The 15,498-nt window shown below is 37.7% G+C and overlaps 1 protein-coding gene across 5 annotated transcripts in view; it reads left to right on the top strand.

Annotated features, from left to right (window-relative positions):
- CDH11 (cadherin 11) overlaps positions 1–15,498 on the top strand; it is a 232,403-nt gene that overhangs the window by 176,359 nt on the left and 40,546 nt on the right. For 2 of the 5 annotated variants that reach the window (XM_021408541.1, XM_021408540.1), the window contains one exon: positions 8,796–8,894. The exons of the other annotated variants lie outside the window; for them this stretch is intronic. The gene's annotated coding sequence lies outside the window, so the exon portion shown is untranslated. The remainder of the gene's footprint in view (positions 1–8,795; positions 8,895–15,498) is intronic. 5 annotated transcript variants of the gene reach the window in all.

A 15,498-nucleotide genomic window follows, 5' to 3' on the forward strand; every position in this document is an offset into this window, starting at 1 on the left:
TTCATGTGACTGAGCTTTGGGAAGAAGGGAGATGTCTTTGAAGTAGATTCCATCATGTTTTTTGTTTCAGTGAAACAAAGCCTGAGAAGTTTTTGACTGAGACAGCCATCAAATTGCTAATTGTAGCTAATTGTTACTGAAGATTGGGCTGCATTTTGTTTTAGGTTTGACAACATCCAGAAGTGTTGGGTCTTCATCTGGACATAGATAATAGGAAATTCTAACTGTGGTTTTAACAGCAATCGTAGAATCATTAAGGTTGGAAAAGACCTGTAAGATCATCTACTCCAACTGTCCACCTATCACCAATATTGCCCACTAAATCATGTCTCTAAGTACTAGACCTACCCTGTCTTTCCTCCAGGAAAGGGTATCCAAATAGATGCTCCTAATTTGCAATCAAAACATGGTATCATGTTGTCCCTTGCTCCTAATTTCTAGTTAAATTAAACAGATGAATGTAACAATCTCATATGTACTTGAGATTTTTGTTTTTCTTGAGCTTTTTTTTTGTGACACTTCTAAGCAGCTGTGTACCTCCACACTATCTGACTCACAACATGTATCAGCCATGGTACAGAAGGCTGAAACTGAAGTAAGCCCACATTGTGCCAGAGTCTTTTTTTAAAAAAAAAAAATAAGTTTGAGTTGTTTATTTTGAATAGTTGAAATGAAAATTGACATCTAGAGAAGCTTTACAACAATCTAATACTTCGTGTTAGCTAGGCCTTTTTATATTTCATAATGCTTCGTATCAATGAAAAATATGATGAGATGTAGTACAACTTTTTGAGATTTTGGATTGTTCGTGGTCTTGTTGACAGTGATGGAGCATGGGAGCAGGTTCATCTGAAAAGGATTTATTAAGAAAATGAAGTAACAGGAGCAAACCCTGCTGAAGAGGTAGCTTTGCTGGATGAGAGTTAGCTACAAGTAGCTGAAGCACACTGTTGTGCTGAGCAGGCAGAGGAGTACTGACCAAAGAGTAAGTGTAAGAATTGAAAATGTTTTGATGTGTTATAAGTTTAAATTGATTTTCAAGTTTGTTTTGTCTTTGTGCTTGTGCAGAAAGCTTTACTTTTGGTGATCTTCATAAACAGCTGCAGTATTTTACAAACTAAAAAAAATCACTAATAAATATTGATTTTGTTAAAAGAACGGATAATATGTTAAGGCACAAACAAGTGGCTGTCAACAGTGTGTATTTTACTGGCTTCCTTTGACTTCAGCTTGGAGGTGCGTCAGACCTAAAAAGAATAATATTAAACCACACCAACTTAATTTTCAGCTTCTTATTCTAGAATTATCTCTCTTAATGAGGCATCATGAGGGTGGGGGATCCTTTACGGGGTCACCAGCTTTCCTGATCGCAGTACACTGCTTGCACAAAGTCACTGGCATGTATTGTTAGCAGGATTGTATTTCATTCTGATAATTTCTGTGACCTATTTGATGCATTTTGAGCTGCATGGGTGGCATGTACAAGCAGGGTGATAAACTTCAGTTCTCTAAATGGGTAAGTGCAGCTCTTTGAATGAGTCTGCTGTGAATAGTTGCTTAAAATACGCTGCTTCAGCAAACATACTTGATAACCTAAATTCAGGGAAATATTTGCAGGAACAGAATCGGAAAGTGTGTGAATATGATAAAAAAGACTTAATATGAAATGAATATTTATAGATATGCTAGCAATATTTGCATAGCTTTTATAATTGCTCATGGGCGTATCAGTGTATCTTCGATTTTTTTTTTTATCACGTAAAAGCGGAATGTGTAGATTGTGGTAAGTAGCTAAATACAGACACAAACTCTTCTCTGATGTCAGATTGTTGGAATTAGGCTTTCCTCAGTACAGCTGATAGCTAGAACTGTATCCAAGAGAATGTGAGGCACAAGAAAGGCTTGCAGTAGTGAAACCCAGAATAAATAGTGCTGGTTCTGAAGTACCACACAAGGCACAGAGCTGTGCAGGTGCAGAACAGCTTCCCTGGCTTCCTGCAGCAGCCTGGCCACGTAGGCATTGCACTACATGCTGCTCTGAACCTAACCTAGTGAGGAAAACCCTTAGTATACCACTGGGATCCCACAAGAATTTGTCACTCCTGAAGGATTCCTCATACTCAGAGTGTGTGTGTTTCATACTGAATACTGTTATATTTATTGTTGTTTATATTCTATACAGAAGCAGGACTGAAACCTTTTTTTCCTCTATTTAAAACTGACATTGTTATGTAGACTCAAGAATCCTACATGCCTTTTTATCTCAGGTCGTGGTACTCAGAATATGGATTCATTGTTTGTCTTACGCAAAGTTAAAAATGGACTTGTGTGTCTTGTCTTCTGTCATAATGTTGGCAGGAAGGGGACTTTAATGCCAAGTGCTTGTGCAGAAATTTCACTACAGTTCCCAATTTAAATTGCTTTACAGTCCTGCCATTGAAAGCAATGAAAAGTTTCCAGCAAAATCTTCCTGCCACTGGTTGAATACATAAAACTTATTTTTAACCTCTTAGTTATTGTTACAAGCTGATGGATTCAGCTTCCTGGTGCCATTTTCCTACTGACATTTCAGTGAGTTACACAGTCCTTTTTATTCATTGTTTTATTTTCCTTGTGCTGCTGATGTAGCTTTTGATCCCTCTGGCTTACGTGTTCTTAAGCTTTGAATTCTGCTTCCAGGTTGGTCTCTGTTGTGGTAGACTGTTTGTTTTCAACTACAAATTGTAATGTACTGCATCAAATGGGCATTTGAATAAATTTTTTGCAGCTCATTTCCTGTGAGAACACTACTTTTCTCCAGGTCCTTCTTTCATAGCCAAATTCTGCTCTTGAGCACAAGTCAGCCAAGAGCTGCCTATCCTATCCCTAAGCCTTCAGACTTGTTGTGTGGTGACTAACAATCAGTATTTGTTTGATTTACTGTTTCCTCTGAAGTTACTAGTTCTTACTTGTTGCAATCTTTGTTTTCTTGCTTGAGATCAAGGCTTAAAACTGTATTCTAAAAACCGTTTTCTTCTTTCCCTTAATATTAGAATGTCTCACACAGCTTATTATGGGACAGTTTAGAAGAACAGGTAATTGGGAGTGAAGGTTTAATAGAGGTGGGTGCCTTTCAGGAAATACCACCTTAATTTTACCAAAATTATAAAATACTTTTTGTAAAATTTTATGAGATGTAATGTGCTCTGTTTCTTAAAGACTGCAAAGAACACAGCATTTCAGAAAATGTGGTAGGTTACCTGTCAGTTAACAGAACATTTCTGGATAAACCTAACTCCTTAGTCAAGTCTATGTTTTAAAAACATGCCTGTTATATACTTTGGAAAACGGAATGGCTCTTGCATCCTTGTTTTCCGTGCAAGTCCTTTCATTTCAACTGCTTAAATTACTCATTTTAAACACTGTGTTGTACAACTAATAAGCATGACTGCAGCCTATTTAATATCATGCAAATGAAAAGAGCGGCAGGAGCTCCTTCATTAGTGTGCTTTAATGCTGAAAGAAAAAAGCAGTGAAAGAAAACCAGTCTGCCCAGGGCTCTTACCTTTATTGTGAGGCAGACTGCCGAGGCACAGGTCCGTCAGTGGGACTGAGCCAGGTGTGTTCCCACTCTGCTGCTGGGCAGCTCTAACATTGTGCTGCCCTTTACCCATGGCTAGAGACAACCTCAGTCCACATCCCTGCATGCAAGTTGTTTTATTTAACAGCAGTATATAAAGAATGCTAGCAAGTGAGCTACCATACACTTACTAGCAACTGACTTAGAACAATGTCATCTGAATAACAAGATAAAGCCTTGTAAATCCATTTTTCTGCTTTGCAAATGCATACATGCTGCTGCTGAACGATGTTAAGAACCCAATTCAAATAATCTGGTTCCAAATGGTCATGCCTGTGTCCCTTGACAAGCTGGGGCAATAACCTTCATTTCAGAGGTCAGCTGGTTCCATCTTTTTATCCTCTTTCCAAGTGTAACCACACATCAAATCTGCTTGATCTGGAATCCCTTATCAAGATATTACTCGTGTGGAGGTCAGTAGAAAATACTGTGAAACATTTTGCTATACCAACTCAACTGAAAAGCTGCTGTTGCTTTAAAAATATAATGTGAAAAATATAATGAGAAGAGGTTGGATTTTGGCCAAAAAAAAAAGCAACCCAACTTTATGGTGGCTTAAACTGTTTTGCAACTAAAGATTGCTTTTCTCTGAAACAACTCATTCCCTCATGCAACTAAATACTGCCATATGTTTAAATTCTTGCAGGCCTCCTAAGGCTGACCCAGAAGAAATGTCAACAAATGTTTGTGAGTCCTTGTGGCCTTGTAACATTTTCTTTAAAAAGTGAAGAATAGAACAGCAGGAGCTGTAACACTCCCACAGAACAGACATATGAAGGCATATGGCTAACATGGGAGCCTGCTGGCTCTTCAAAGCTTGCTGGCTTCGTTCTTAAGGCTCCTTTTTTTTTTTTTTTTTTCTTCCAAGACAGCTAAACTTGTCTTCCTATTTCATGAGTTGCTCTGTTCTACTCAGAGCTGGGTGTAGCAAGCCTGGGTTTCCTGTATGCTCCAAAGGAGCAATGGGAGAGTGAGCATGTCTGTTCTTGGAGATGGCAGACTGGCTGATGCGGGTAGGGGGTAATGTGGTGGCCCTCATGATTGCTTCTGAGTTTGGCTTGCCCCTGAAGATGCTGTAGGCAGTCGTTTGCTATGTACAAGAGCTCAGATAGCAATCTCATCCCTGCCTAGATAGATTCTGGGAAAATCTGCTCTTTACAGCACAAACCAAATGCTGGCTCTGATTTTGGAAATTAAGTGACATTTGCTGCAAGGCACTGGACAGCTACACTAAAGTTTCATTGCACGTATAGCTTTATTACATTTAACTCAGAGATTTGAATTTGATGTTGTGGGGAAGATCTTCAAACACCCAGGTTCACAAGCCTTTTTCCAAACTCAGTGTGATATAATGATATATTACATTAAGACTTTCAAAAGAAATTCTGCTCCTGAATTGTTTGGAAACTTTGGAATTATTTTATTCCCTGTACGTAAAATTTGCTGCAATTATTATTTTTGATTAGTTCAGATATTTCTGTGCTGGAATGAGGTAGCTTTAATATTGGAAACAGAGCAAAGAAATCTGTGGGGAAAAAGTGCAGCTCAACATCTCCATTTCCCTTCCAACTGTCTATGTTTCATATTTCTGATAATACACAATTTGGCTTCCTGTTCCAAAGGCACTTAATAACATCTGTATAGCATGAAGTAAAGCTTCTCAGGCTTATGTGTTTCCAGAGGCTGTGAAGACCATGCTTGCAACAGGTTTGGGTAAATGCACTGATTACTGCATACCTACAGAAGGGGAGAGCAGCGGGTGGCTGCGCTCTGGTATGAGGATGCGTCTGGGGCCCTTACTGGGCGATATGAAGGGCTGTTTTGCTCTGGTGCCGTGCAGATGTGTGGCTCTCCCCGCTGTCATCTAAATTTATATGTTCAACACAGCACAGGATTTTTTTTCTGAAAGTCTTTTGGTCATTTTTGTTTTGTCTATTGTCATGGATGCATGACCTTTTGAGTCGCCTATTTCTCAATACCACAAGATGTTTCTTCACAAAATATTTTGGGAGGTAATTTATGTAACCACTCATAAAATCTCTGTCTTGATGTGGGGGGTTTTTGAGGTTTATTTTCTCAAATGTGGTTGCTGAGGTTCCTGTGCACTGAAAAATAAAAGCAGAAAGAGAGCACATGAGTAAAACACAAATGTAAAAGGAAAAATGTAACAATTATGGAGTTTCTGTGGCTTACTCTTCATCCTCTCTCTTTCTCTGTGCACTACAGTTACAGTAATGTGAAAACATTGGACACGACTGTCTTCATATTTTCCAAATTAAGAGTGTACTAAATTGAACGTAAAGTGTATATATACATAGCTTTGTTTAACTCAGTACTGCAGTGCACATGGCGAAAAAGGTTTACTACCTTAAGTAATTACTATGCAGCTATATGCTTCTACTTTTAGAGGATTGTGAGAGTAAATTAACTTACCTTCACAATATCATTTTCAGATTCAGGCATTAATTATTATCTCCAGTTTAGCACTGGAGCTGAGGAGCAGAGGGCATGTTGACAAAGTCTATTGTTGGCAGATGGAATCGCAGCCCACCGGAGCTACATAAATGTGTTTATCATGGTGCCAAATCTGAATTAGCAGGTTGGAACAGAAGCTCATATGCCTCACCTCACAGTAGGACTTGGTGGGTTGGATTCAGTGCTGCGCTCACCACATTTGTTCAGCTTCAACTCAACTTGGAACTTGGGCAGAAAGAGCTCACATCTGCCAGCAATATTCTGTGTAGATACTCCCAGAAAATCTGCCCAAGGCCACCCAGGAGATTTAAGTTAGGGCCTGGAATATTCTTCCATCCCTGTCCAATTCAGTTGAAAAGTTACTGCTGTATGAAAATTATTCCAAAAATTATTCCACTTAGATTTTTTTTTAGATAATCTTTTGGCAAAGAGACATTTCCATTCATTTTCTGGGGAGCCACATTTCTGCGCAGTTGACAAATGGACTTATTACATTATTGTAAAGTTATGTTTGAATTTATTAGGCATTACGTTGTTTCCCCATGCAGTCTGCCATTTTGTTTGGATATGTTAACACTGGGCATTCCTGGCTGAGTCCCAGAAGAAAACAACTAAACTTAGGGAGTAGCTGCAATTCTGAAAACATGAATAGAATAGACCAGTTGAGGTGAAATGGACCTTCAGAGCACATTGATCTCAACTGACCACTTCAGGGCTAAGCAAAAGTTAAAGCGTGTTATTGAAAGCTTTATCCCAATGCTCCTTGAATGCTGACAGGCTTTGGGCATCAACCACCTCACTGAGAAGCCTGTTCCAGTGCCTTCACAGTAAATAGTTTTTTCCCAGTATCTGAACCTGCCCTGGAACAGTGTTGTCATTGGTTTGCAGGGAGCAGAGACCAGCACTTCCCACTATTTAAAATAGTGGATGTATCTTTTAGCCAACTGCTTGATTTTTTTTAATTTTTTTTTATATATTTATTTATTATATATTTATATATTTTATTTTTTTATATATCAACCCTCTTCGTTTCATAAATACATCTTCTCTCATTTTGTGTGAGGTTAAACAGTACGCTGGAGTTCATTTATTGTTATTTAAAGCAAATACCTTTAAAGTACTTAGGACTACCTCTGCCAGGCAAAACTCCCATTGACATCAGTAGAATCCTTCTCTAATCATGCGATTTCTCCTGAATATGAAAAGCACTTACTCTGTTATTATTTGGTTATGTGTATTTCTATTTCACAATCATTGTTTTGAAGAAACCTCATAATGCACTTGCTCATAGCTTGTAATAATTACACTACAGAAAACTGAAATCTCTGTGGTATTTCGGAGGCATAATGAATAGCAGACAAATGTTAAATATTAATATTGTTGAACGTTCTTGTTAATTTTGACTGTGAACTTCAGTGTTACAAGCACTTCATTACCTGATGCAGCTGAAATACAGATCTGCATTTATGTTTCAACTCTCAAGCATATATTGTAGCATATTACCAAAAACCAACAAAATAACTCCAGTAAGAAAATAAAAAGAAGAATATCATTTCTAAAGTGCCATATCCTGAAATAATAGGAGGTGGAAAATCATATAATCTTTGCCATAAACATTGCTGCAATTCTGAAAAGCTGCATTAGATGTGAATAAAAATTGTACACCAGGCACCATGGTGTAGTGCTTAGATATATTCAAAATCCTGTGCTTTACTCATTGATACTTAGCTTTATCTTTAATTACCATTCCTTGAAAATGATATGCTGTTGGGAACAGTAAGTAAACATCAGTTGTTAAGTATTGTTTAGTCCTGAAAGCTGAAATGTACCGTTCAAAGGAGCTTGTATTCAGAATCAATAAGTTTAACTCATTTTTCTTCATTATTTAAGCTTTCTTTTGTCAACATTTAAAGGCTGCTTCATGGACAAATTCATGTATTTGACATTGCCTTGTCCTGATTGAGAAACCAACTGTGTAATGTCCTTTGAGAAAATACAAAAGGAAATGGGAAAGGAAGACTAGGAAAAGCAGAGAGTGAATGCCTTTTGGTTGACCTAAAATAAGTTTACTATCCATTTTTCCCTCATTCCATCCTGTCTGCATCTAGACAAGCTATGATGAGTGAAAGCATGGGAGGAGAGTAGGGGAGGATAGGGAAGAAATATAAAGTCCAGAAATAAGACCAGATTAAATTTAAAAAAAAAAAAAAAAAAAAAAAAAAAACCTCTTTACAAACGTTTGGAGAGTCATTGCTGGGTTTGCAATAAGCTTCCCAGAATGAATCATGTATCATTCTGTGACAATAGAGATATTCAGTGAGTTGAATGAGGCACACAGATATTCAAAAATGTCAGATCTCTGTGGTGACTTTAAACAACTTTTCTTTTCTTATTTATTAATAAAAGAAAGTCAGAAAAAAAATGTTCCTAAGACCAAAGACCTCTGTCTTTCTCAAGTCTCTTGGACAAATTCTGACTGATTCTCCTTTATGGTATTTCTGATGTCCCGGAATTATTCTTTCTTGGTTATCTCCAGTGGACCTGGAACCAGCAGGAACATTTGTTGAACATTTATATAAAGATTTTTTGAAAGGTTAGTTGATTTTTTTTTTTTTTCTGTGCTGAGTGTCCCCTACAGCTTAGCTAATGGGGGCATTCAGCATATACTTCAGTGGCTCTCAATTTTAGATTTTCTTTTCAGGTCACTAGAAGAGGTTGATAAAAAGAGAGCAGAAGAAAGCCAGAGGAAAGAAATAGAAAACAGCCTGCTGAAAATGGCAGCAGATAAAGATAAGATAAAGTGAGTACCAAATGCTAGTAAAGATGGCCTTTGCTATAGCTTTGCTATTGATCGCAACAGAAGGATCTGGTCATTTATATATTTTGGAAGAACAACACCAGTGAATATGAATATAAAAGTGGCAAGGAAAGGAAACAAGAAAAAAAAATCTGTAGTGAAAATGTGCCATTACAATATTTCAGTGATGACAAAAACCCACTCCAGTAGTCTCTCACATTTGCTTTAGGTGGAAGCTGTTCCAGGATGACCTAGAACGCTTTAAAGCAATTCTATGTGCTTTTTTGCAGTAGTACTAACTGATTTTGTCTGCTTTGTATCTGTAATATATTTATCCATGAGGGAATATATGTGAGCGTTTTGCTGGTGGTGGTTTAAGAACCTTTACTTAAGTTAATCTAGTAGACAACAAATATAAATAATCTTCTGCTTTTAGAGCACAAATGAAGACTTTTTCCAAATCCACGGAATTCAGATCATATACAGGGTGGTGCAAATAAATGTTTGTGCATTAGAAAGGTGTAAATAAAACTACTTTATACATGTATGTTTGTATAGATATGTATGTATAAAACTATGTATTCCCTTGTTGTGGATCCTCTTCTTCGAAATTCAGTTTTCAGAAGAAACTCAGAGAAGTTGGAAACATGGAAAAGGAGAGCTTGATTTATGATATTTAAAATGACAGAACATACCTGCCTTCAGGCCTCCCAATCCACTTGCATTCTTAGTACCTGGATACGATGGGACTGGAGCAGCATGAAGCTAATTAATACAGACTTTATCCTCAAGGGCCTGTGATCTACCTTCAGGCACTTGTGACCCAAAAGCAAGGGAAGAAGTGATGAAGTCATATTGCATTGGGTGAGCACAAGGCCTGGATGTTCACGGGGTCTGTAAAGAGCTGCTTAGATTATGGGGCTAATTTGTTCATTGGAAACCCACACAAACTGTTTCTCTGCTATGTAATTTAGCTTTGGACTCATGAGATTTGGACTTTAGTCTGCAGCCTGTCAGCGTTCTGAAAAGCATTTATACATATTTTTGTCTCTTACGAGAACACATAGGTATTCCACTCCTTAGTTTGCTGATGTTCAGCCATCGTTCATGGCCTTCCCATCTCACAGGATTCAGGACTCAGGACAGCTGGCTGCTTTTCAGGCCGTGTCTGTGGGCAGTTGGGCTTGCGGTTCCCTGCTTGTGGCACTGCGACCTGCTGGATGTCAGCCAGAACTCAGCAGTGTGGGAGAGGAAACATCAAGGGCAAGCATTTTGGTAAAGAGTTGAAAGTAAAATCAGAATAGTTCATGAGAAATAGAATGCTTACCTGCTTTGAACTCAACCTTGTTTTCATGGGACCTTCTCTACAGCTCTTGGGTTTTGTCCTTTGCTTGCAAGTACTGCAGGGTGTCCTCGTTGGGTGACAAGGTCCTTCTTTCCTTCTGGATGGAGGGAGAGCTTGGGACAACTGTTTGGTTTATGTGTACAAAATATGTTTTCAAGCCTCATTTTATGACAGACCTCTTATGCAAACCATGGGTTGAATACTTAGCTCCTCTGGACTTAATTCTGTGCTGTAAAATAGAAATTTTAATGTTTTCCTACCTCAGAACTAGACCTCTGAAGTGTTCAAGTATTGTGGTGATGGGAGTTACTAAGAGAGGCAATATATGCTTCTCCCTTGCTGTATCTCAGTATGGGGTCTGGACGCTCAGCATGCATGCACGCAGCTGTGCAACCACCCCCAGACCCTGAAATGTGGCCAGTCATCAAAGTCATCAGCACTCACCTGCCAGCAGACCCTGTAACAGCATGTGTACGTATTTATAAAGCAGACTATGTGAGATTGTCTTTTATTCTTCCTGATGCAATGCTTGCCCTTTGTTTCATTCTCTCTTTTATTTGTCCGCCTTTCAGCATAACATGGAAGTTCTTGGAGCATTCATGTCCATGCGGAGAGCACTTGGTTGTGCTGCAAATATCAGCTATTAACATTGATGAAGTGACAGCTTTAATTATCTAATGCAACTTTGAAGTTGGTGCTGCTTTCAGTGGTGGAGTTGGACCAGATGACCTCCAGAGGTCCCTTCCCACCTGAAGTACTCTAGGATGCTATATTGGTTGTGGCATGTGGGGATTCACATTACCGAGCTTAGCTGCCTACACTAAATGGAAAAAGATAGATTCTCTGGAAAGGTGGTTCGGAGCATAAGCCTATTTAGATGCTAAAATAATAGCTTACAGGAGCAATTTATACATAGCCAAGGACACTACCCTTCTAGTCAGGGTACCAATATATATATTCTTTAACAGGGTTAAATGCTGGCTTGGCACTAAGAGACTTAAACAGAGGCTGCTGGCTATATCAAAATGAAGTGTGGTTGTGTGGCATGTTGGAGAAAGTACAATGAAACTGGAAACCATTTATTGTTTAAAAATTCAAATTTAAATGAAAAGACATATTTCTGAATTGTGAATTGACCAGTGATTAGAATAACTTAATGCAAATTATATTTATACAGATATATGTGTTCTGGAGGGAGGGGAGATTTGGTGTTGCATAGCTTAGAACAGCAAGTGTAAAAAAAAAAAAAAATAGAAAATGGCATATGAGAAGCTGGGTGCAAGTTCTATGCTAAATCAGAACTTAACTGTTCTAAAGATATAGGCATAATTATTCATTGAGGAGAGAGGGTGAGAAAAAAATGGCAAAGCTCTGCACCCAAACAGAGATCCTCAGCTGGCACGTGGGAGGTCTGAATTCAGGCCTCCTTCCTCTGATTTTTGTACTGATCACTACATTTTTCATAGGTGAAATGTTTTATAGTGTGATTTTGTTCACTTCTAGAAATGGCTCAAAGGTTAAGTGGTGTGTGGTAGGGTCACATTGCAAATTCATGGGACAACCATGGGAAGGCTCACATCTTCCTAAATCTCGTGTTCTGTCATCTTGTGGTTGTAAGCTTAAATCTATGTTACTTTTAAGTGCTGTTAAAATCTTCGTTGTATTTTAACAGTATTGACATTTTTATGGTGGACATTCCGAGTATTTCATTTTTCCTACTTGAATTTCTGTTTACTGTGCAGGTTAGAAGTACCTGTATGTTTTTAGGTGAGTAATAATTAGACACAGTAAAAAACAACCAAACAAAACCACCTAAAAAAAACCCTCTCCAGCCACTCGGCTCATTTCCTGGCCTGGACAAATCATCGTTTCCATATTCGTTTTGAATAAATAATTTATGATCAATATTTCAGTCAGGAAGCTTCAGCTGCTCTGTGTTCTGAGTCAGCCATTCAGATTAGCGCAGCACTTTGGATATGGTCAGTATTGAATGGATGAACAATCAATGCTTTAGACTGATAGGTTTTTTTTCCTAATAGCCATGCGTGGTGGAAAATGTTTTTCCATCAGCACTTTCCCAGTGAATTTTAATCAAATAACTTTATGTGAATATCTGCTGCAATGGAATTCTGAGTATGTCAGAAATGCTTTTTTAAGTTGCAAATTTGCTTTTCTGGAATGTTTTATTGTCTCTCATTCACTTTTACGAGAGCTGCCAGAATTTTCATTGAACTTGCTGGAAAAAAATGGCTGCAGTAATGTGGCCACAGTTTTGTTTCAGGAACGGTTCCCTTTGTCTCCCTCAGTAACAAGCACCAAAACATCTGTGGTTATAAACCCACCAGTTCCATCTTTTCCTGCTTGCAAGTATTCTGTCTCCATTTCAGTGAGCTCCCAGATATCTCCCCACGTTTATTTCTGTAATTGCTCATCTGGAACTGCTTAACTTTAAAAGCACACTGGACAGGATTTTGCTTCAACCTGATCTAAAACTTTTCTATGTTAGTGAGTATTACTTCCCCAGGCCCTTGTACAGTGACTAATGTGTGTTTGATGCAATTCCATGCAATCAGGAAAAGGGAAAATGAGGAGAGGTCTGGTGGGGTTGTTTAGGGTTTCCTTGACTTAAATCTCATATTTTGCATGCTTCTTGATTGTATTAGTTCATTCATTTTGCCAAACAGACCACAAAGCTGTGAATATTTATTTAGTTCTGTTCCTAATAGTTTTTCTAATAGGGAATTATTTTGGTACAATGAAAGACATTTGTAAATGAAGCAGATAAGCCCTTTGGCAGACAAGGAGTGTTTTGTTCAACACAAGAATTCTATTGTCCACTGCTTTAGTTGTCAAGTGCCTGGGGAGCCCAGGATTTATGATGATGTTACAATGGCCCTTTCAGTGCAAAGTCTAAGAAGCTGTGAGATTCCGTTCCTCTGCTTTTCAGACTCTCAAATCTTTTTATCATGCAAGGACAATGCAGGATTCAGCTGCCTCTTAGGCCACAGGACTGCCCATTTAACATCACGCATTGTGAAATAATTACCATAGTGACAATGGGTTTGGGGTTTTTTTTTCCCTCCCTAACTAGCAACATTTCAGAAATGGTTCGACTTGTCACTTTGTATAAAACGACTCTGAAGACATGGCTTATTTTACCAAAAAAAAAAAAAAAATCTTGTTAGAAGATTCGATTTAAAATGCCACTGTGTCAAATCTATTTGGAGCATTAGAACTGTTTAATGGCTGTTTTTCAGGTTTTTGGGTTTTTTTTTGTAATCATAACAAGACTTTGAAGCAGTCCTCTGTAAATACAGCAGCTGTTTTCCTTTTGGCTTTTCTCCCTTTTTTAAAGGTTATGCAGTTTCTATTACTGAAGTCATGTTCAAATATAGCAGAAAATAAGAAAAATAATGTACAGAAAAGGGGGTGATATCTGATGCCTATATATTAAAATTAATAAACTAAACTATTTCTTGTGCTATATTAATAATGGAAATCATCCAGCAGTCTTAAATCCCATTTCTCATGAAAACTGATACCTGCAGGAGTTTCTATCTCCTTACCTGATGTTAATATGAAGATTTATTTGCTTCAAATAATGATCAGTACTACAAAAAGTATTGATTTGTAACCTCTGATGTCTGTTTAAATGCAACATAACTTGCAAATGGAGCCTTTATTTGACAGTTCAGTTATTACATATGTAGGCACTTCACTGTCTCACGCTCAGGTATACATACAGGAAAAAACTTAATAATGCAGCAGGTCAGTCTGAAGAGTAGTCATATCTATTACCAACTACATTTGCTGCTTTTAAAAGCAAAAGCAGATCTTGAAAAAAAAAATAGACCACGGAGATATGTAAAAGTGTATTTTGAGAAATACATATCTAAGCAACTTCAATTGTCTTCAGCAAGAGGAAGCCTTGAACTGCAAAGTCATTTGCAAAGGTGTCATCTGTAAAGATAAGGAGCAAATTATCAAAATAAGGAAGTTTATTCAGTTGCAGTCTTTCACACAGATGAATTGTGAATCAGTTCAAAAGGTCCTTCATGAAAAAAAAAAAAGCATTTGGTTCCAGAATTAACATATTTAAAATGCCATAAGCACTTCATAGGAAATTGCATAAATGTTGTGTGTGTCAAGTATTTTAATAAAGCACATGCTCTGTGTATTGGCAACTGTCACCGCAGAGAATGTTCCTTATTTCTTGGAGCTTATCAGCAAACTTCACTATCTCAGAATGTTTTTACTTGAACATACATCACAAATTTTTAAGGACGGGAGTGAACATATCTGCAGTCACAACTGACAGTAGAAGCCACGTAGTTTGATGTCTCCCTTTGGCAGATTAAGTGTGAAGTATGTTTAAGTGTAATATTGCGGTATTTAACATCTTAATATTCAGAAAATGCCTATTAATTTCTCTTGAATGCTTTTGCTAACAACTTTGAGATTCACCAGTAAAACCTGACTGCTTTAATGGGGGGTGAAAGAGAGTGAAAAATTGAGGACTGATATAGAAGAGGTAGCATTAGCAGTTTAATACTGCAAAAAATTACTGACTTGGATGTACATAAAAATGTTTTTAAGTGGTAAAAACCCAAATTGCAGTAATTCCTCCTAAAATTTATCACTGATGAAGACTGAAAGCCCTGGGTAAACTTGCCGAACTTCCTTGCCTAAAATGAATCTTACAGGATTAATTTAATACTCAGTAGTACTATCAAGTTATCAAGCGAGAATCAGAAACACAGTATTTACATTGGTACATAACAGTAGATCATACAGAGTGTTTCTCTGGCATTTAGTCACATCAACTGTAATTTTTACTATGTGGGAGCACAGTGTTGGAAACATACGGAATGGTGACTGTCTGCTCCTCTGAAAATGTGAGCATTCTGAACTTCTTTAAATGCAGAAGATACGCTTCACCTAATAAGAAGTGATCCAGCCAGTTTATTTTTCTTCCTGTGCCTTTTGTACAGAATATCTCAACGCGCTATCACATTTAGGAAAGAATGCTGACCAGTGAAATTGATGAACTTCTTGCAGAGGCACCTTCTTCAACTTCTTTTTCAAATATCTTATCTGAATCCCTACTGTAGTGCTAGTTCCACTCCTTAAAATAATCTGCTCCCTTCTCTCTCATAATGGCACAAATACTAATTTTCTAATATGCCTTTAGAGCACTTAAAAGTGTTCAAAGCTCATCATATTGGCTATTGGTATCTGCAGCTGTTCCTATTTTTTTTCCCT

This window comes from Numida meleagris, chromosome 10 (assembly GCF_002078875.1).
Source record: "Numida meleagris isolate 19003 breed g44 Domestic line chromosome 10, NumMel1.0, whole genome shotgun sequence".
In the NCBI taxonomy this organism is placed as follows: Eukaryota; Metazoa; Chordata; class Aves; order Galliformes; family Numididae; genus Numida; species Numida meleagris.